The sequence below is a fragment of the Poecilia formosa genome, unplaced genomic scaffold (assembly GCF_000485575.1).
Source record: "Poecilia formosa unplaced genomic scaffold, Poecilia_formosa-5.1.2 Scaffold42, whole genome shotgun sequence".
In the NCBI taxonomy this organism is placed as follows: Eukaryota; Metazoa; Chordata; class Actinopteri; order Cyprinodontiformes; family Poeciliidae; genus Poecilia; species Poecilia formosa.
The window spans coordinates 1639252-1663107 of NW_006799981.1; the positions used below are offsets into that span (position 1 = coordinate 1639252).

The 23856-nt window shown below is 37.0% G+C and overlaps 1 long non-coding RNA gene across 2 annotated transcripts; it reads right to left on the bottom strand.

The window, feature by feature from the left end:
- Positions 1–1525: 1525 nt before the first annotated feature.
- On the bottom strand, positions 1526–23508 carry LOC107836162 (uncharacterized). Of its 2 annotated transcripts, XR_001662019.1 has the most exons (4): positions 23430–23508; positions 9485–9488; positions 4661–4665; positions 1526–1541 (listed from the first exon to the last, which is right to left on the bottom strand). It is a non-coding gene; the product is annotated as an uncharacterized LOC107836162 (long non-coding RNA). The 2 variants fall into 2 exon arrangements; XR_001662020.1 differs by lacking the exons at positions 4661–4665; positions 9485–9488 and adding an exon at positions 16614–16625.
- Positions 23509–23856: the final 348 nt, after the last annotated feature.

Below are 23856 nucleotides of genomic sequence, written 5' to 3' on the forward strand. Positions count from 1 at the left end.
TGGGGGCAGATTAACAGCTCAACAATAAAAGAAAAAATAAAAGCTTGAGCCTGAAAAACAGATCCACAGCAGGGAAAGACACAAGAGGAAGGACATCAAAGTGCACCACTGACAGATTTCTGGGGCAGAGAAGAGAGAGATGTAGGGGGAAGACCAGATCCAAAGAGCAATGGGTGCTGTTTATTACGCGGCTGTAGGGCGTGGGGCGAGGCCTTGGTACACATTATTGGTTCTCAGTATGTAGGAAAGAAAATGCTTGCTGTCACCAGAGCAGATGTTATTACTTATATAAACAGAAAAGGCCATTAGGAAGCACACAGGGTGCTGCTGGCATGCTGAGGAATCCAGAAAATCTCCTTCCCTCTTCCATCTGGTGAGGCAGAGGCCGTCAAAGAAAAGCATTTTGGTAATTATTAATCAAGTTTTTAAAAATCCACCACAAATGGTACTGCAGGAGAGCAGAATAATGAATAGCTGTGATGTCCGTAGACCACGACGAACCACCGGCCATCAGAGATCCCATGGGATCCCAAATAAAAGAGTGACTCAGCAGCACGCTCACAGAAATACTAATCAGAAACCTTCTGTATTATAAATCAAGCACAACTGATATAAAAAGGAAAGTCGTTATGCTGATGAGAAGAAAAACCCATGAACACTCATAGCAGACGGATATAAGAATGAGGCATTTTTAAACATAAACTACCCTTTTTTTAATCCCCTTAAGACAATTGATATTTTTCTCATCTCTGCAGGAAAAGAGAAAATGAATGTGGCTGTGCTTAATGTGAACAGAGTGGCCCAAAATAATGCAGCTGTGCACAGCAGAAAACACAATGTCAGAGATAAATACAAATTCATAAAGTGGCCTGTTGGAAGTTTGGCACAAAATCACACAAAAAAGCATGCTGTGCCTTAGTTAAGAGTAGAGGAGAAACACCATGCCGTTTCATATTATACCTGCATCAGAAAATACTTGGATTTTATGTGGATTTGGATTTTTTTGTTAATGAAGTGCTGCTTTTTTCCCAAACAATTTTGACCACAGCCGTTATATTAGCTGTTGTGTTTGTGCTCTATGCCTTGTGGTGTGGTAGGGAAAAAAAGCATTTGCTTCTTGACCGTTGTGTTTGTGGTAAGTTTTTATCACACTCAATTACTTCATAGGAAAGAAATCTTTATATAAGATAAACTGAGTAAATCCAAAAAGCAGTAATGCTTACAGTTAAGGGAAATACATCTTTCCAAAACGCAATTTCTCCTTCATTAAAACAAAAAATAAACTTTGATTAATCACATTTAGAAGTCAAATTTCATCTGAATTACTTCCAGACATTTTGAGCCAACAAAGCGTTTAAGTAGAACCCGTCTGACAACATGAAGTCGGCTAAAATGTCTTTAAAAACAATACTTAACAACCCCTGCTAAACAAATTCAGGATCAAGAAACCAAATAATTGGTGTAGAAAACCATTTTTCAAGGCTTTATAATAATTGTTTCATAATAAAGTCAACAGAGAAAAAAAAAGCTTTTATTATTTTCTCTGTTAAGTTAATATTGAACTTAACAGAGTCAGTGAAGGTTGAAGAGGCTAAAGTTTCCATCAGGCTAGAGCTTCCACCTCAATGTCCTTCTCCAGAGAAATCTTTAATCCATATTTTATTTAAAAAGTTGAGGTAAATCTAGAGAAAGGTCTGCATACTAATACTTTCCCTGTCATGCTGCCCTGACTGAAAATTTCAGTGAGGATTAAAACTTCATGACATTTTTCTGATAACTAAATAAATGTGGAAACTCTTTAAGCTCTTTCAGTCTGGGGTTTAGCTACATGGTAAGAAATCTGTAGTCAATCAGCTTGAGGAGATAAAAACCACATACTTACAAACAGAGGCGCAAAAAGTGGGTATGCAGCGTATGCAACGCATAGGGGCGCAGCACCAGAGGTGGCGCCAAAACCCCATCTGGAGTGGGCAACGCTCCGGTTATGTTTTTCCATACACTTCAGCGCGCTACACGCTCCTTCACCTGTTGCACATAATGAGGTAAATGTAGCGATTTTTACACTTCACGTATCGTCGCCTCGGGGGGGTGAGCGTCGCTCCTTCACCCTGACGTTCCTTCCCTCGGGAGTGGGGGGAGGGGGGGGGGCGATTTATGTTTTTGCATCCACCTGAATAATGTGCAGTTGCACCACTGCTTACAAAAAGTAACAAAGCCAAGTAAACACGCTGAAAACTTCAATTGGAGCATTGCCTCGTGTTCTTTTGACTTCTTTAAATTTGTAACCTAAAATTGGTGTTTTTGAGCTGAGCATATCCGTTTCTGGAATTAGTTGTTTTTTTTTCTGCTTCACAATAATCTAGCAGTAACGCAGCTCTTCAGAGACCTGCTAACAAGCTACTTATTTGGTCCAGGTGTACAAGAGAAGAAATACATCTAAAAGTTGCAGGTTGGTAGCTCTCAGAGAGTTGAGCACCCTGGTGTAGAGAGACTATATATATGTAAAAAGGAGGCATGTTTTTGATGTATTCAGGCTGATAAAAAATGAAGACCTCACTAACTTTTATCAATAAACAGTTGTTTTTTTTAGGAAAAAGAAATCCCTTAACATGACTTGAGAGACAGGATCTAAAAATGTTGTTGCCAATATCCACTAAAATGTACAACTAATTAAGGGAGGTCAATGATGATGGAGATATTTTACAAGAAGTCCAGAGGTAGAAAAAAAAAAAAACTTAAGGAATTTTTTAGAGATTTGCTTGATTTTATTTGAAAGCTCTACACTTTTAACACTTCAAACTTGCATTTGACTCCATCAGTGCAGAATGCAACCACTCTAGTTTACCTACAAATGATTGTGATTTAAAATAAAATAATAATAATAAAAAAAGGACTTTAATAATACAATTCTGGCAGCATCCCAATAGATGTAGTTTTTGATCAGCTGAATATTAGTGAGACATGCAGTGATTGTAAAACAATAATTGGAGGTAGCCATCTCAGTCCTGGCTTCTTTTATACCTTTTATTAGTTATTTTTTGTTTGTGAAATTTGTATTTTCTTATTGACCTGTACAGCCATTTGGTTGCCTTTGGTTTTTAAAGTAATTCATAAATGAATGAATGAATGCATGAATGCCTCAGAGTGTAACTGCACTATTTCCACAAACTGCCTGTTGAGGCATATTCAGCAGATACTAAAGATCATATTGGAAGCCCTTTTTCATAATCTTGGTGTTACTATGCAAGTGATCATGTTATTTTTTGCCACAACTAATTTTGGATAAAAAACAAAATGTACCATCACCTCTTTCAAAGTCACTTTTGACAAAAAAACAAAAAAACAAACTCAGGATGTTACTTTAGGAAGGTGGTCATGTGCCATACTAACACTATAAATTAAAAATCTTTACTTAGTTTACATGTTTGATAACCATAAAACTAAGTAATTGAAAATAAAGGCAGTAAGGGGGTAAAATCGACAGGAAGCAAAAACAGAACTTACCAGATCAATGGAAAACAGGAAGGAAGGCAAACTGCTGAAACAACTGGAAGAAAAAAACAACAACAGGACGATATGACAAAAGAATGACAGCGTAAACAATGCTGTGGAGGCTGTAATGTGAAGCAGGTGGAAGTAATTACTGGATAAGGAACAGCTAAGGGACAGTAGTAGGTCTTTAAACATCCCTAATTGAATAATTTAAAAGACTTCAAAATGTCTCTGGGGAAGTTTAGAGGAACAACAAAACAGTTACCATTTTGGTAGCCGTTTTTGACGCTCCTGTTTCTTTGTTTTGCTCAGGGTTTTAATGTTTGCTTGTTAGTGCTAAATATCAGTTGCATTTCTTTTGTTGTGAGGTTTGTTGTACATGTCAACGCCTTCTTGCTAATGTCTCTCCTGAAAAAGATGTTTTAATCTCCAAGAGTCTTTAATAAATAAATAGGAAAAAATGAATCAGGGAAGACAGAAAACCCATGAAAAAGAATTAAACTGTTGCAGAGAAACAGAGAAAAACAGATCTGGAAATTAAAAGAACTCAAGTAATCACAAGAGCCTTCAATGAAAAATAAAGCTGAAGTAGGACAGAAGTCAAAACCAGTGACAACAAAAAATATTTTATATTATGGTAACAATGGAGCCATCTCTCTGGCAATACGTTGGATAAAACATGATAGTCCCTGAAGACCTGCATTAAATTTTTATACTCTTCTCTAATATTCTCTAACTCCAGAATAGGGTTCTTTGCCCTCCCCAAAAAGAAACAGTGTTGGCTGCACAAAAACAAAATTATTGTGCTGACAGAAATGTTCCAGCGATTAAAAAGAGATGCATAGTATTTATAACTTATAGGCCCAACAGGTTTACAGTTAAAAAAAAAAATCTATTTTCTCACTTGTCAATCATTATCCTTCATGTAAACATTGGGAGGAAATGCAAAGCCGAATAAAAACAGCAAAGCATATTGCTGCTGATTTAAATCTCACACTGGAGCAGCTTATTTCTGCAGAGTAAGCCACTGTTATGTCTTGTTATTGCATGTAAAGGACAGCAGGGGGAGCTCTGACTATGTACAAGATAAGATATGCGGAAAGAAGAAGAAGGAAGAAAGTAAAGAGAGTACTGAAGCTGAGCTACGTGTGATGCCTGCTTATTCCACTATTTCTACATAGCACACTACAACAGCCACCCTTTGAGATTTCTCAAGGACTGCACAATAGTCCTGAACCAGCTACTCCTTTAAAAAAAAAAAAAATCCCTCTGCATGAGGACACAATCAGTCTTTAATAATCCCTCTGAAGTAATCCCATAAATACATATCCATGTCTATGCAAGAGTAGTGACTTCTGCTGCCTGATCACCATGTTGATTTATTTTTACATATAAAAAGCCAAATGTGAACAGAGAAAACATTTGTTTAGGATATTAAAAAGTTCAGAAGAGAATGAGTCTCTTGACCTTTATTTTATAAGCAGATTCTCCCTGAAAACCGGTGGAAATATTTTAAAACTAGCTGCTAAGTGGCAGGTTGCCAACAACTGAATGGAGAGACATACAACATGGTGAGCTGTGAGAAGGAGCAACTTTCCTTCTGTGCAAATCAAGTTTTTATGTCAAGGTAACAAGCACAAAACTAGATTGAAATTCTTTATACAAATAAAAACAGGAGTTATGAAGAATGATGCATTCAGAAATGTTAAAAGTATAACTAGATGTTAACAGAGTTACTAGAGTTAATCAACGCTAATAAAAATTATTTCATAAACATCAGTCTTCACTGTCGACCAATTTAAAACACAGCTTAAAAAGAAAGACTGAAAGAATGTATGAAATTATATCTACCATCCATCCTGCTTCCAACTTTTGCATTTATAGTTTGTAAATTGGGAGAAAATTGAAAATTATTCAAAATTTAAGTCAGGAAAAAGTCTGGAAAGTTGACATAAAAACTGTGTTCTAACACGGAATAGAGAACATAACAGTCATTGTAAAACAACAACAAAAAAAAGAAATACTTAACTAACTGGGAAGCGAAGTGACAGGAGGAACTAATCAGGGGAAATGCGGTACAGCTGTGGCAAAGAAAGCAAAGCGGGAAGAGCGGGAACTTATGCTGAGTTCACGTTCCCTCGGAAGTCATAACTCCGAGGGAACGTTTGACGTTTTGACGTTTGAAGTAACAGCATTCTAGTTAAAAGTTGGCATTTCAACACGGCGATGCCCATAGACATTGTTTGCAGTACCTCTTACAAACAACATGTTAAGCTCACTTTCTGTAAGCAGTTGGAGGCTCAACATGTAAAATTGATTTTAGATGTACTTTGTATTTTGTAAAATAAATATGGTTACACCACAGCTTACTACTGTTGATGTGAGAAGCAACCATATTGAAACGTAAAGTGTGCTTTGCAAGTCGTAACTGGGGGTAGTCAGAGTCAATCCGTTTCCCAGTGGAAAATCTGTTTTAGGAGGGCGTCCCGATTCCGAGCACAACTGGAATGCAGCATAAGGTCCAAAACATACATCAGACTTTTCACAATCTGATATTTCATTGACACCCAGGCTCCAACTCAATGCACCACCAAACATTCATGGCAGAATATGTACTGGAAATCCTGCCAGTGCAAACACAAACTGCAGTTGCTGCTTGAAGAGTTTCGCTTTTTCACTGTTTTATTAATTTTTTTTTTTTTTTCATTTGTCTGAGGTCCTACCATGGAAAAGTACACTACTTTTTTTTTTTTGCAAATACAATATTTTAGTTTGTATTTTCTCTCAAAGCAGATGTGTTTTATTTTGCTACCACGTCGTACTTCCTGTCTCACTCATGACATTTACAAAGAAAATAGACCTGGGATGTATTTTGATCGGACAATTGGAGAAGCAGTTCCAGGGAATCGCTAGCAGTCGGTGAGGCTCCATTGACTTTAATTATTTCTAATTGCTCCATAAATCACGGATCCGGTGTGTTTTGGGCCTAATTTACACAGGAGTTAAAAAGGATGTAAAGGATTCTGAATCAAAGTACAGAACCTGACGATGATCTGAAGGAAATAACTGCAAATACACAAGAAATCTAGCAAAGAAAAACAATAAACACAGAGAAATTAAATGATATTCACACAAACAAAAACCATGAGTGTGACAAATTGTTGTGCGAGTCTTGCAATACTTTAAAACCTCTTCATGTTTTGACTAAAATGTTCTCCTATGAGGGTTTTCATAGAACAATTGAGCCACACTGTATTGACTTTGCAATCTTGCATTTATTGGATATTTCTACACTTTCCAGCCGTGCCTTATCTGGAAGATTTAAATTGTAATGTGAAAGTAAAAAGAATAAATAAATAAAATCTCATCTAACTCAGTTGACCAACTTGAGAATTCAGCATTGTCTGGTTCACAACATTATCGGGTCTCTTTATTCTGTAGATAAATATATATACAGAGTATGTGCTCTGAAGAAAAGCAAACTTGGCAAGAATGAACTTTTGATTTCTCGATTTCGAGCCAAGTAAATGCATCATGTTAAAGTTGGTAGGAGATAAAGATGCAGAGGTTGGATTTTCTCTATTTCACATTGGAGTGACCTACTTTTCCACTGCAGCTATAGAAAGTATTTTTCTAACTTTGTTCGTTCCTCCAGAAACCTAAACATATGTGAAGAGTTCATGTCTGCATATATATGTATAAACATTTCAAGGCTGAATGAAAACCTTTTACAGTGTAACAAAGTCCCAGCTGATTTAGTAATGAATAACAAATTAAACTTTATTTAGGTTACACTTGTTTAGTTCCCCTTAGATGGTCCCTCTCTACCAATGAGATGGTGAGATTCTCCAACCAGCTGCACTCATATAAATTATAGATCAAACTCCACCTCTTTAAAGGGATGTATAATGAAAAATCTACTTTTTTGAGCTTTACATCATGTTATAATGTTATTCCCTGTGTTGCTTTGATTCTTTTTTGCATGTTTGTGGAATTATTTAATCTCCTGTGACAGTCTTTCAGGGTGCTTAAACGTTTGCTCTAACAAACCAAGCTCCTGCATTAAGACATAGGAGCTTCTTAAAGAGACAGAGGCCTAATTTCAAGGCATCAATTTGGCAAGTCAAATTTCTTTCAAATCATGTTTGATATGTACTGCATTTTTATAACAACTGAAGGCAACATAGTTACTTGATTTTGCTATAAATTGGCACTGTATGCCTTTAAAATAGGAGGTGCCACGCTGGTGTGGTTGTGTACAGAACTCCCACACACTGCTGATTCCCCTGTTTGTTAATAGAATAAATTATCCAATCCAATAAACATCAAAAAAGAATCGATAGCAGAATAAGCTCTTTGATATTAGCAGAAAGGAGTGGGCAAGTTTTTAATGGGCGCAACACATAAACTGCACTCTGCTGTTAAACCCACAGATGGATTTTCCTTACAAATGTGGCAAATTTTAAAAAGAAATAAACACATTTTTAAATGCAAAGAAGCATTGTCACAAGACAAGCGAGAAATATTCATTAATAAACAAATATCCTTACATTTTATACTAAGTTGGGAGCGTTTGATGATACTCAGTTTGACCCTCATCATAGAGATGTATTGGGAAGCTGCTGATCACCATAGCAACTATATTGATGGTAGGTGAAAAGGTCAAAGGTGCATCAGCTGGTTTTAAATGGTGGTGATATATACTTCCAGACTGCCAAGGTCTCCTCCGCAGAGATAGTTTGCAGTGTAGTGTGATATAAAGGGAGAAAATTGCAGCTTCTGGTGTTTACAGAAGCCACAACAAATAACTTTTTTTCCCCCACATAAGCAGCCAGCTTAGCCTGACTCAGGTGAGAACAGAGGGAGGATGAATCACAAGCTCCCTGAACTTAAATGGCCCCTCTTTAAAAATGCTTTCCGGGAAAATGCTTAGCCAAGCTACCGGACGGGCAGGGGCATTTGCCCGCCATCACACAGCCTTCCTCGGTATCGACTGCCATGTGGTGACATTTTCTCACCTTCTCTGTGTCTGTGGACACAAGCAGGATTATTTATAAGCTTATTAAACCATAAATTCTGAAACCGTGTTAGACAATGAGTAGGAGGAATCTATTAAGCTGCCAAGTTGCCGAGCTGATAAAATAGTGAAGATAAAGGAGGCAATCAGCCACCTCATGCCTTGATGAGCCGTATATTTTCCAAATCACAGAAGGCTGTGTAGGTGAGGTCTTTACATCAAACACGTAAGAGAGGTTTCTTCAGAAACGCAGCCACTTTTAAGCACTGACACCCAGATAACCTTGTAGGGTTTTAATCGCTCTGTTTGAAAACTCCTCCACAATTTGACACATGGACTTTAATTAGAGACGGAAAGGTAACAAGATGAAGGATGAGGCTGGGGGGAGAAGCACCCAATGCGACAGAAACACGGTAAGGACGTCAGAGCTGGCAGGCGCAGGTGAATTTAAAAGTTTGTTAATAGGTTCTATTTAATTTGAGTTTATTTGTCAAGTAAAAAAGTATTTCACAGGCTTTAACTCTCAAACTCACCTTGTGCATGGTCAACGCTATTTGTCTTCTGCCAGAGGTTTTATGAATAGGGACATTTTCTTTCCTACATCTATTCTCTAAATAAAAGGCTTCAGTCGTCATCAACTTACCTCAACTTTCCAAAGAAAAAAGTCAGAACAAAAGGAACAAAAAAAGCCTTGCTGTGTGACCACATCCACCCACCAGCACCACTAAGTCTCACTAATTAACAAATTATATATTATTTACCTGATACATAAAACAAAGTGTAAAACTCTTCATGTGCTTGAGTATTAGCATATCAAGCAGTTGCCAAGTAACCAACAGCGCCTAAATGAACATACCTATTTTTTGAGCTAAGAAATACGCCAACGTGTTATTTCTAATCTTTGCTCTCTGCACAAATTACTTGGGTGAAATATGTTGATTAATTTAGTTTCATTGCTACAGAGCTGCCTCTTACTTTACTAATTTGACTATTTTATGTTTACAACTCCAGCTGCTATTAACAGCAACCCGAATAAGGATGTGTAAAAACTCTTAAAATAAACCAATCTTTTTTAATAAGTACAATGTCACACTAATTGCAGTTGTCCTTTGGCAGAAAACTCTTTGAGATCTATTTTGCCATCTGGCTCCACTGTATGTGATAACAATATATGGGTCCTCATCTAGGCTTATATATTCTGTTTTATCTAACTTAAACATTTTAGTCAATATTTTAATTGTAGATGCATGACAATCAACACACATCTGTCTTATTTAACAAGCATTTTCTCTTGTCTTTGCCACTTTTAAGTTTGGTTAAGGGCAAAATGATCATTTTTCTACCACAGAGAACTAGGAACTCATTCGTTACTAATTAAATATTGCTTAACTTTTTCATCAATTAATTCATAACAGTTTACACTGAAAAATATTCAAAGATTCAGGAATTTTTATATCCTGACTACTTTGGTGTGCAAAAATATGGTTTTAAAGAAGCAACACATGCAAACAACTGGACACTCTGGAGTAAACGGTTTGATTTCCAGCTTTGCAGGACTATACGTCGTACAGCGGCGACGCTGCCAAGACAATTATGTACGTTCTTCTCAAATGTCACGTCAATAACCTCATAGTAACATGATGTAATCTTGTGATATGCTATTCAGAGACTGTCTGCACAGATTAAAGTTTACTCACCTCACTTTAGAGGCAGAGTTGGGGAATTATGCTTGTTTTCTGATTATTTTATTTAACTGGTTAAAAAAATTAAAGCATCAGAATGTGAACATGGCCTGGCTGTTGGCCTGGATATTTCAGAAACTGATGATCTTATCAGGTTTTCACCCACAACCACCTGTGTAGTTTGGAGAAAATTTTCCCCAAAATAAATAAATAAATAAATAAAAATAAAGAGAGGAAATATTTTTGAGTAACATGTACAGATGGAAAAGCCGATGAACAACACTCAAAGCAGATTGACTTAGTAAAGGATACTTTTTTTCTGTGTGAATTTATGTCCCTACAACAGAAGATTTAATTTCTTTGAGGCTCTTCAGAGGCAATTTGTAAAGCAAAGATATCATCTCTCACGTGTCTCTGCCAGACAGCTTCTAACCAAATTTCTGAAAACTTTTATCCACCATTTAATAACCTACCAAAGTAAATCAGTAAAAAAATGTACCTTTACTGAACCTGCACTTGGCATTTACCCTGAGGTTTGAGTAAACATAAATTCCCAGAGAGAGTAGCTTGCTTTTTTTTTTTTAACACAGTTACCTGTCACTATAAGAAAAATCTATTTAATATTACACTGACACCCAAGGTTGACACAATTATTTAGGAAACATATATCTGCCTGAAGAAAATCGTATTTTATTTATTCATTTTTTGGGCAATAATACGATTATGGAGAGAAAAATCTCCAGTAGCAGCCTCAGTTCATCTGCCAGTAAGTACTTCTTGCCAGCCATGGTACAAGGTAATAAGCTACAACGACACTAAGCCTGCAGTTAAAAAAGGAGCATGGCTCCAACATTTTGTAAAGAAATTGCCTCAACATACCAGATCACATCTCAGACTGAAACCTTTATAGAATATACCTCTATATCAAAGGCAAACATACTCCAAACTTTTAATCTAGCATATGGCTTCAGCTAAATGAGGTCATTTTCACAGCTTTGTGATGCAAGAGGGAGGATTTGTTGCTTCAGATGTGACAAAGAGAAGCAAACACTGGCAAGAAAACAAAGTGGTGTCACAGCTGGGAATTTCAAATCGAGGTTGAGCTGTTTTTCTGTTGCTCATTATAGATGACTGAACAGGGCAGTGATTACCAAACTTTTAAACCACTGACTCATTAAACAACAGACCTGTTAGCAATACTCAACAAATACAGGCTGAAGTTTACAAACCTTGCTAAATAAATTCAAAATGATGGCATGGAAAGCCCACAGAAAATCACTATGGCGCTTTTTCCCATCCTCCCTCTAGGATTAAAATAAGCCATGCATAATAATAGTAACATTTCATTTTAAGGTCTGCACAGTGGACTCTAAATCAATCTGTGACCAAAGTCCTGTAGCAAAATGCAGCTGTTCCATCACATTCTTTAAACATAGGTGTGCACATGGTTAGTGTTCATTTTTGTAGGCGACACCAATTGTTTGGCATTTCTAAAGCAATAATGTAAATTATTTTACGTTGCAACCATTGAGTCCATTTTGAGAAAGTGGCTTGGAAGCCTCACCAATATATCAAAAACCCAAATTCAGAGTCTGGTGGAGACGGCAAGTAAAATCATTAACATCCTGGACCTTCTCTCTCCACAACATTTATTTGAGCAGGCGACCATCAGTCAGGCTGAGAGCATTCGGTTTGATTCATCACACGTGTTTCCATCAGAATATGTTCTTATGAGCTCAGGGAGGAGGTTCAGGTTCGCATGTGTAAATACAACTGTCTTAAACACTTGTTTTCCCGACTCTCCATCAGTCTGATTAATGGACAAAGTAATAGGAGTAATTGGAGTAATTATGAATTATATGACAGGAATGAATTGTTTGTGAGTGGGTATTGTATGTTTGAGTGGATGTAAAGCCTGTCTGAAGCCTGTGTTTTATTTTGCACATTAATTTTTCCTACCAGTGTGCTTTTATCCACAAAATTTGATGCATGTTTAAGTATTTGTGCTAGTTTTATGTATTCACTGTTACTGAGTGTTTGATGCATTGTTTTATCCTCTCTTCTAAGACAAAGTTCTCCTATAGGAGACAAATAAATGACCTTATCTCACCATGGTGTTCCTAAGTGTCCAACTTTACCTCGTTTTCTTTAAAAAATAAAAATCGTCATATTAACTGAAGGCTTCAATTCTAATTTATTCAGGCCAGAGGACAAAAATTAAGATCATTGTCTCCCGAGTGCATATAAAAACTTTTCCATTTGTTGTATTTTTGAAGCTATGCCTTCTTCACAAGATTTTTGTCTTTTATTGTTGGGATTATTCTTACATTTGCACCAAAGGAGCTAAATCTCTGGGACACAGAACCCATCTGATAGATCTCGATTCATTTCTCATTTGTTTCTTAATTTCTTTGGATGTCTAGCTATTGAGGATCTTCTGGTGTTCTTGACTTTCTCAGGCAGGTTCAGTTTAAGTGATGTATTGATTGGCAGTAATCAGACCTGCGTATGGCTACGGACAGTGAACTCATGATAAACCACAGTTATCTTTTAACGATCACTTTTCCACACAGGATCATGTAGGTTTACATATTTTCTTACATCTTAATTTAAAAACTGCATTTTGTGTTTACTTGTATTCTCTTTGAAAAAATATTTGAATTGGTTTGACTTTCCCAAACAATGAAGTGTGACGAACATGCAAACAAATAGAAAGCCAAGCACTTTTTCACACCACTAACAATTTGAACTGACACACGTTCCACCTTCAGGCGTCTGGAAAATGCACCCAAAACTGAGTCAGACAAAACTAAGAGAGCATTTGTAGCACAAAGCTGAATACAGTGAGCTCAGGCAAATGAATAAGAAAAGTGTTAATTTTATTCACCACCCATTTTGACCTATATTTCTTTACATTTCAATTTTAGATGTTAAAAACAGAGTTAAAGAGAATACTTAATTTAAATGATTCTATTTAATTTGTTAAGTAGATATAAATGCAATGTTATTCTGCAGCTTTACTGTTTTGTGCTGAAATCCTGGTAATTCTTGATAGTTCTGAGCAAGTTTTGTTTTTTCTCCTTTTCATTTCCATACAAACTTCACAATGCATGTATAGTTATAATAATCTGGTCTAAAATTTGGCCCAGCAAACAGTCTTCCTCCTCTTTGTTGCTTCTTGACAAGATGAGCTGTTGTTTGTTTCCCAAACTGAATAGCACAGAAATAATTGAAGAGCTGGTCTTGTGCTCCTTCGTTGTTTGCACAGTACAGTTTAATAAGTCGTGTGTCAATGCCAAACTGCAGTTAACAAGTTGAGTCATCCTTACTGTTTTGTGTGTACAAGCCATTATTGCATTCATGTGGCTGTTCACGACTCAGTTATTATCTGCAGCAGTCTACTGATTCTTTATTCAGAAGCAAAAATGTTTACTGAGCAATCAGAAAGTCTGTCTGTGTACCTGTTTCAGAATGATTCACCAAGGGGCTACTCTGTTTTTTTCATGTGCAAATGTGTGCAAGCCAAAGTGTGCATACATAATTCACAAAAAAAAAAAAAAAGTGCTGAAATGATGAAGCACACCTCATCTCGCAGACATGCATTATGTGGAAGAACTGGAAATATTTATTTTTCTGTTTATTTTTTTTTATTCTGATGTTTTTTCTCTAGTGGCAGACTAATTGTCAAATGTCTGTTGGTGATGCTGCGAAACATGATTACATCGAAGAGAAAAGAACAGGAAATATTACAAGTTGGTTTTTCCACTTTTCCTTCATAATAAAAGCACAGAAATCATCATTTAGGAGCATTTTGTGTGAATTTATTGAATGTCTGCAGCGCCGTGTGTCATCTGCTCTGGTTTCTGCTAAAATTATAGCATGGTACATTTGTATATCTTTTCCCATGAAAGGTGACAGAAATTTAAAAATTATTTCCCAAGCTGCTTCAATTCAGCCACATTCCTGCCCAGGTGTAATTTGTTGTTGTGGATGATGTATAGGGCACGTTATATTTAGTATCTACTCATCAAATGTAACTTCTATCTTTGTTTTATTAGAAAAAATATAAAGGTGTTTTATAGTCATTTTTAAACAAAAATCTTAGTTAATGTAAAACTGGGTGTAAAAAATAAAGAATGAGACAATACTGATTTCAAATTAGCTAAATTTTACATTCATTTACTATAGTGATATTATTTCCTAATACTTTAGTTAAGTTCAATCGCAATAAGCAAAGAAAAAATAGTCCAATATTTAATATCAGTTACATTCAATTTTATTCTCATTACCTTTTTATTTCTATGCTTCAAAACAAAAAAATTAAAAAGTTTTCCAATATTAAAAAAAACAACCACTCTTGGATTCATCTCTTTCGCCACAGGCAGAATGCTTCGTTTTAACTTCTCTGGTTTTCCGCCACACATTTTGTCTTTGACGTTTGCAGCGGCGTCCTCTTGAGAAACCTCGGGTTGAACGCGAATCGTTTACCGCCAGATGTTCCCCTCAGCCTCCCACACTGTCAACAGCAGTCTGCGTCTGGGACTCTGGGTTGTATGTTATCCGTGCCATAAGGCTGGGAATCGAGAGGAGCTCTTGCATGGAGATAGATGTGCATCCGAGGCGGGGAGGTGGGCAGTGTCGGCAGCCGGCTGTCTGTGTGATTTAACAGTGTGTGTAAATCAAGAGCCGGTCTCTGCTCGACCAGCCAGCCTCATTTCAATCTCTCTACAAATCACACCGCGCAGGCAGTCAGAAGGGGCAGAGCTATAAAGGAGCCCCAAAAATAATCATCCTCCGCAACTCTCTTTCTTATGCTTTCATTTATTAAGTAGATGAGCTGAAATCGGCGATACATCAAGGAAGACATGGAGAGTATGGTTTGTTCCTTCCAGATGATGTTGGGATTTTGCTTTGTTAGTCACATATGAGTTCATGCATGCAACGTGTCACACAAAGTCCTTCAGACCTATGTTGAAATGTTGGAGCAATATCTATGCTGGATGTTTGGAAAATTGCAGGAATCGTCCTGCAGACCGGCAGTGATGATCCTATAAATCCAGGTTTGGAGGGTACTCTTATTTACGATGTGTAAAAAGAGGGTGTTGAATTAGCATATCTCTTGCCGTCAGGCAACCTATGTTGAACTAGATATTAGAGTGAACCTGTGCCAGGAAGTGGGTAACCCAGTGATTCACTACCAACAGATTAATTCAGTGCCCTGTGGAGGGAGTAGCATGAGCACCAGGCGAGGAAACAGGCTGTGAAGACCACAGACACTTCTGACAGCTCTCAAAGAGCTGTAAAACTTGTTTTGGAAGCAATTAGCTTGCCCAAAGCCCTGACACACAAGCTGTGCTTAAAACCAACACAGTTAGCTTTAAATATAACACCAGTGCCATTTTGAACATCTTTTGCGTCTCTGCATGTGACAAGGACGTTGAGATTGTTTCAAAGGGCCGACAGGGTATGGATCACTTTTACAACTGTTCTTCAATTATGTTTAGGCTTGTAGCTCTCTGCAGCCATTTTTATTTCCATGTCAGAAAACAAGAAACATATCTAAAAGCAAAGCAGAAGAGCTGCAGATGTTGCATACAGACAACATCTGTGGTGTTAAAAAAAACAAAAAAGAAAACACCAATGTAATCAAAGCAAAGTCTTCAGCTCCAACTTGAGGTGAAGGTTTTTGCGGTGATGCGTTCAGCAAGGTGAAATGTTGACACGGAGGGAGCTGAACCCCTAACAGACCAGCAACCTGCTTACAGATTTAAAAGCCCTCTGTAGTGAGACCTGTCTGTAAGTCTCACTTCTTTAATGATGTCATAATCAGTTGGACTTTCAGTTAAAATTTGTCATTCTGTTCTCTGTTTTTAGTACATTCATATTTTAGGGTTCCCGTTTAGCATTTTGTGCTCATCTTGGATGTTTGTCATCTGTTTATTAGCAAAAAGGAGTTTGTTCAGTAATCAAACTCCTTTGTTCAGCCACTCAGTTATCAGATGTTCAGCTGTTTGTTCCTTGGTTGTATTCCTTTCTTCTAGGTCAATACTCTTTTTAAAAATGTAAATCTTGTTTCGTCATGCTCCTTCCAGTCCCCTCCCTGAATTTGGGCCCACAACAAAATCAAAACATGAAGGATAATAATAATCATGTTTTGGTTTTTATCACTACAGCATGTTATTTGGCTCTATAAAGTTGCTTCAAGCTAAAGCTACAAATATGGTGGATGGGAGGGAAGTCAAATACTAATCTAGTTACAGATGCATTAAAATACTAAAACTATTTAAAAAAAATAAGCTACTGCTGTTGGTAATTATTATAGGCAACAAGTTAAAGGAAGGTAATAAAAATATGTTTGCATAACAGCAGACATTTTGTTCTTCCAGATGGCACAAAGAGGAAAACCCACAGTGAAATAAAACTTTTTTTTTCAACTTTATGTTCACTGCCATGATGTATTTGCAGCCTTGATGTTCAAACTGCTGAATAACTAATAAGTTATTTTGGCAATATTAGGTTAGCATGAACTGACAGGTATCCTTTTACTTCAGCACTGGGTTGGCCCATCTCTTTAAGTCAAGACTGAAACGGCTAAATGATCCAAGTGTCATTGGTTGCAGTTGTTTGCTGTGTTATGAAAAGCTATTTTACAGATTTATTAATTTGATTTGGAGTTTGGGGAAATGTAACATTGTCCAGGTTGGCAGGGTTATTTCCTTCATTTTGTCTGGTGTGTTGGAGTTTTTCTTCCCCCTCAGTAAGTGTTGTCTTGCTACGCGCTGTATTTCTTCAGTTCGTATTGCGTTTTTCTTTTCATAAAAGAGAGCATTTGTTTTAATAACACACCATAACAAATTTAGTCTTTCAAATGACAATTTGTTTTTATTTCTAGCAGGTTTATTGTCACAAATCTTGGTCTTACCAAAAAGAAATTCTGCCTCTTTTGTAAAAAAAAATATAACTTCTATTTTTGTGAAGGTTTATTGAGTAATGTTTTGAATAAGAACATAAGAAACTTGTTGCACAGTGGCACAGTTGGGAACACTGTTACCTTGTAATAAGGATATTTAGGGAAGCGTATCTGTAGAAACTATTTAAACTACATGTATGGTTTGGGGGAAAATGTTAATGCTGATTATGTTTAATTGTTTTCATGTTTCACCCATTTAGGTTTTCAGACTGTAAGATGTTGCGGTGCATTTGATTTATGAACAAAACTCATACAAAGAAACAGTTTTTTGTACTCAACATTCAGTGCAGTGTTGGAGTTAAATGCTAATCATCCTAAAAATGAAAACTTTCTGTGAGTTTCTTTGGACACTCCCAGGCCTAAACGTCGAGTCAGAGTTCATCTGTATTCTTAAAGAAAAGCCTCTGGGATTAATGAATTCAGGCAAGCATCCACTTTGTCAAATGGCCGTAACAGAGGCTTCCTATTTTCATGAATGGTCAGTTATAGATTTATTTAGATGGGATGGAGATTGAGTTACAGTTATTCTGCAAATCATGTTGAGATTCTGAGATGGCTCTCTGCTTGTTCTCTTTATTGTCTTTAGGGGCACTTAAGTTTCACTTGATTTGTCGGTATCCACTCCTTAAAGATCACTGCATCGTAGCCACACATGGCATTAGCACAGTCTCAGAGGAACAAGTGGGCAGAGCAATTATACATGCAAAGGTATAACACACTCAAATACACAGAGACGGTGCATAAATTTTGAGAAGTGATTCTAAATCTGGAAAAGACAATTAGGTAGCAGCTTCTAACTGCAAACATTACTGTTGTTATCCTCTGAAGCAGCAAAGATTCAATTACTGAGTGAATGTGCAATGTAGCTGTGTTTTCATGCCTGGAAAAAAAAGAATAATTTAAAACAAAACCACCTGGACAAAATCCAAGAGCCTTTTTGTTCCAAAGGGGATCAAACATGCCTATACCCAAGAACCTAAGAGCAATAAGCTTTAGTAAAGTCTGTGCCAGTCACAAGGACGGCACAGTGACCTTTGGAAAAACTGCTGAGACGCTGCGCCTGTGATCATGTCAGTGGATCACGTATCAAGCAAGCGCTGCACCACAAGAACACGTTTTGCCCCTGACTCTGAAACTGCGTTTTTTTTTTTCTCAGATGCTATAATATTGGATCAATAATGATGCCATATTACAACAGAAATTTCCTGCATGTTTGTCTATAAATATGCATTTCATTTTACCAACATTTTTTTTATTCAATGCACCACTCTACAGTCCAACCCTTATTGTACAGAAGTAGATACTCAGATGCTAAATAAAGATATATATTTTTGTAGCATAAAAAATTTATGAGGTCAATATTTACTGACATGTTAGCCGTTCACCCCCCAACAGCTCCTGGGATAAATGCATCTCTCCTTTAAGCCAGCAGCCACTCGTTTACTGTGTCTGTTATTTATTTATGCTCAGGCTCTAGGTTTTATAGCTGCTATGCAGAAATCAGTTGCCTGTTTAAGAGAGGAAAAAAAATCCTGCTTGGAATTAAGAGGATGGACTGTAGCTTTGCACATAATTGACAACATGAATGATTAAGTAGAATATTTTAAAACAGCAGTACAAAATATGGAATCCCCAATTTCTCGTTAAAAAAGAAAGCAAAAACCAAACTCATGGAAAAGCTTCATAACAGAGAAAAGTTTGTCTGTTTGAAGCTGTTGAAGTTCATGAAATGCATTCAAACACTAAAGAGCATATTTAATGTGTTCAGATTTTTAGCGTATTTTAATTACAGAGAATATGGCGCTTCAACTTGAGAAAGTTTTTTTTTTAGCAAGTTTATTTTTTACAGCAGCACATACGACACAATCCAAACTGCTACAGACCAAGAAAAAAAAAAAAACTTAATGTTTTGCTTAATTTAAAACTTAACACTAAAATTTGATTAAAATCTACATTTTAACTTAATTTTGAATGGAAATCCAAATCTAATCTTCAATTTCATGCCATTCACCATAAAAATGCACAAATTAGAATTACAAAAATAAATTTGTTTGATAGAAAGAAATCTCTATCAAACATTTGTTTTTGCACTAGGTGGTTTTTCGGCTGCATCAAAATTAGTATTTTTTTGCAAACCCGCTAAGGAAACTCTTCTCACGTGAGTCGTGATCAATAACAACACGTTACTACTGGCAGAAAAACGAAGACGATAGGAGGACGATGATGTGGCATGTTCTTTAATAATTCATCAAGAACACGAACTATGACAAAGTTTGCCGCTCCATTTGTAACAGTAACACAGTTAAAAATGGAATGTATTGTTCATTAACCAGGTGTTTTAACAAAAAGATGTGTCGTGTGGTGGTTGAGAGGTGGTGAGGATGAATGCAGGAGACCCAAATGAAGATGAAGATGATGAATTTAATGAGGAGTGTAGCCCAAAAACAGTCCAGTCAGGCAGCATGGCAGCAACAATAGCACACAGCCAATAACCAGTAGCAACTAATAAGGAGACTGAAAACAGGAGCTAAGGCTAACCAGGACTTTAAACGGTGAAACTGGGGAGCGACGACAACAATCTGACAAGAGACAAAGACAACAGGTGGACTTAAATACACAAGGAGGGTAATCAAGGAATGAGACACACCTGGGAAGCAATCAACGGGGAAGAGAAAGAGACTCACAGGAAGGAAACTGAACACAGAAAACCCTAAAAATAAATACACAGAAACACGGATCATGACAAGATGTGATTTCTGATAAAAAGAAGTCAGTTTCTTCTTACTTCAGGCTTCCAGGAGACACAGAAACTGAAAGTTTCCATCTGTCTTTTAGTTCGATACGACTATCACCGCTTAGCTGGAGGACATGGATGTAAAGTGAAGCAGCAGCAACCGAATGAATGGAGACACAAGTCTCTTTCTTTTATGCTAAATATATAAAAGAAAGAAAGTGAGCATGTGTCAGATGAAAGCTGCTGAAAAGTGATGAAATTACACATAGAACACTGATGTGTGTAACTATTGCAAATGTCACAATAACAACCCGACAAATGCGAATTTTAATGAAACTCGAAGACATGGAGTGAAAAATTTAGGCTAGACCACCCTTACTGCAAATTGCTTTTCCTAATCCTTTTGAGGCAGGAACATTGTCAATACAGATAAAACAATAAAAAGGCAAGCAACCGGACAGAAAATGAGCAAACCTTCAGAAAAGCCTGAAGAAAAATGGTTCCAGACCAGATACAAATATTTTTTTTTGTAATTTTATCATTTATAATTGAGTGAGTCAACACTGAATGGCCGCTTTGTGATACACCGGTGCCTTTAACCCTTCCCCGGTTCAGTAAGGAGCAATAATGCACTATTAAAATGCAGATGCTCACTGCATTTGAGTCTGTGGTTCACAAAAAAGTCTATCTTGCATCCAAATGGTTCCAATGGAAACAGGGAAGGGAAATTTCCCAGGAGCTCTGTCATGCTTAATTTAGTTGCCCACACAAAAAACAAGAGCATTCAATAGCAGGCTGTAACTTTGTTTAGACAAGCACAATTCTGGTAATATGCAACAATATAATGCTTTATTTACTTGAAAATCCTATAAACACAAAGAGGTGGTGAAGATAAAACTGCCAGCCACAAAGAGACTATGATTACAGCCACTTAAAACCAAACTTGCCATAATCACACAGGAATTGTAATAATTGACCAGCCCATTTCTGCGCTCCTGAACTACTTACTCAGGGAAAAGCTTTCCCACAGCACAGACACAATTAGGCTGCAAATTAGAATTCATAGATTGTTCCATGTAGCCATCTCTGCAAAGCAAACGGGACAATAATGGTGGACCGGAGTACGGCACAAACATACTAATGCGGAAGGATTTCTGTTTGACTCCATAACTGAGTCTGTCTTTTCCATTTTACAAAATATGTCGGACAAATTAGTGGCTTATGTCGTATTGTAATTAGGATGCAGCCTGGATAGCAAACGCAATGACGAAAGGTCTCGGGCTGTAAAATTTGACAAAATTATGTTCAGCGAGTTGTTAAATTTTAATGCACAGGCACTCACAGTCCATCATAGCATGGATGGAAACTTCTTATATTCAGGCTTTTGAAATGTTTCGAGGGATGAATGCATTACTGTTTACATCAAGGTTGAAAGTCTATTGGATTTTGTTCATAAAGTACCTATTTTATTTCAAGCATTTTAAACAGTTCCAGGTTTTCCGTCTGTTACTTTTTGTACAATGAAGAAACATTTTACTTTTGGTTCCTGCATCATCTGGAAGAGTCAAAGCTCTTTTATTTTTTTATAATATCTGAATAAAATAAGTGTTGGAATTCAGCATTCAAATATATTTGTATTTTCATATTTTCTGATGGATTTTCTCAAAGATGCATTTGTCCACCCATCCTCCAGCAGTAGTGATTTATGACGATTCTGCACTCAAAACTTGACAAATTTATGTTGCCTCTTAGGGGATTTTTCTTTTTATGGTTTCAAAATAGGCTTGAGAACTCTAGAAACTTGGAAAAGTTTTGAATTTCGACATGAAATACGTGTTTGAAGTCTGTCTGAATCCTTTCCAAAGCCAAATTAAAATAAAAGCCGAAGAAAAATTATGAGTGAAATGAAAAGCCACAGCATCAGTTGGCCTCGAACTCAGACGTACATTACCTTGCTCCTTGCAGTGGGTGTAAATCATGACATCTGCATGACAACAGGACATATTTCTGCGTGATAATAGTGCAATCCCTTCGAGCGAGACGCCAGCACTGTTGCAAAGATTTGTTTGAAAGAGGGTGAGCTTTGGCAGACAAGTGACAGCCACAACATGAATAAAACATCATGAGTGAAGAGGATAAATTCTCAAATCTGAGAACATGTATTATCTGTCTTGAGCGCGTGATGCAACAAAGGCAAATTTTTGCTGGTGAACTCAAGTTGAATTTAAATCAACCAAATAAATAAATAAATAAAGAAGTTATTTTCCTGCAGTGCTTTGTAAATTTTTTATTTACTGTTCATCCATCCTTCGATACATCCACGATTCTAACTCCTGCCTACTAATTGGTCGGCTGTCAGACCCAACAGAGTGACGCTTTTGCAGAGCTTTAAGTGAGGCCTTGTGAAATCAGGCAGCCGCTGACTTGAGGTAAATGAACCTCTTCTCACCCTGCTGACATCGCTGGATCCTCTCCAGATAGCACAGCCATGCACACAATTCCTCTCTTGCGAGAGCTGTGACATAGACCGATGTCCCAACATTAAGCACCCTGCACCACTTTACATTTGACCATAACCTCGCTGTGTTTTTTCCCTGTCACTGATAAGGTTTTACGCTACTGCAAGTCTTCTCAACACGGGGGCAGAGCAGAAAAAATGGACCTGTCTGCCTGCTTTCATATTCATTGGCTGTAAATATTTTAGGAGTCAGACCAAAGTAAACACTGGTCAGTTCAGCTGAGCAGAGTTGCACATTTGTCAGTGCTTTGTCTATAATTACAGCTGAGGCTTTGGAGCCAAACCGAGCATTAAGAAAATGCATGAGATATCGTTGGGCTTGTTTTTTGGAAAGCAACAGCAAAATGGAAATTCATGTTGCGGTGTGCCAAACACACAAAAGCAAGACACAAGTATTTATTTAGCTTTTCATGCTTTGCCTTATAATGATGTTTGTCTCCACAAAGCATGGAAACAGTTTCTCAAAGTGATGCAGCCGAAGGGATCCTCAGAATGAAAATTGCACGGAGCCACACATTTAAATTTAGATATTTGATTTAGCATAGTCCAAAAACATGAAATGTAGTTTATCTAGATGGTTTCTATCAACACATAGTACAACTGCACAAGAACATGTGACAGAAATGTTGAACTGAGCTTAAAGACTAAAGAGGAATAAAACTCCAATCGGTTGTTTGCTGAAGGAAATTAACTAATCGGGAACTTAACTAGAAACAGATCTCTGTTTTCTACTTCCTGTCTGCAGCTACATGTATCCGAGAAATCCTCCTCACATAGGGCCTGAAGATGAAGATAAATAATTTCTCTTGTTTGATGAACAAAACAAACAAGAGGAAACTCTTCAATGTAAAATTAATCTCCTTATTTCTCTATTTTTCTTGGGGAAAAAGAATATTTCACCATGGTATTATACAGATCCTTGCAAAAGTATTCATACCTCTTAAACTTTTCCACATATAAGTTAAAAGCTTAAACGCTGATGCATTTTATTGGGAATACATGTGAACCGTTAGAACCTTCAGCAGGATGTCATTCAAATAAGCTTTACAGTTTGGGACGGATGGATGTCTGCCCTGCTCACGAAGGGAAACTGCAATGTTTCCCTTCCCTTCGTGTGCAATGTTTCCCTTCGTGAAACATTGCACCGACACAGTGGTACACGAAGGTGAACTGAAAAAACAAAAAGATGCATGGTTTTTAAGCTCTTTTTTCAGAGTAAAGAAGTGAAAGTCTTTTTCAGAAGTCCCCTAATTAGTAAATAAAGCCCAGTGCTCAGAATAATTTCAATATAAATCCTTCTGAAGGCCTCAGAGTTTTTTTTTTAAAGAACATTAGTGAACAAACGACTTCATTAAAACCAAGAAACACTGCAGACGGGTCAGGGATAAAGCTTCAAAGAAGATTAAAGCAGGGTTAAGTCATAAAACTTCAAACTTCTCAAGC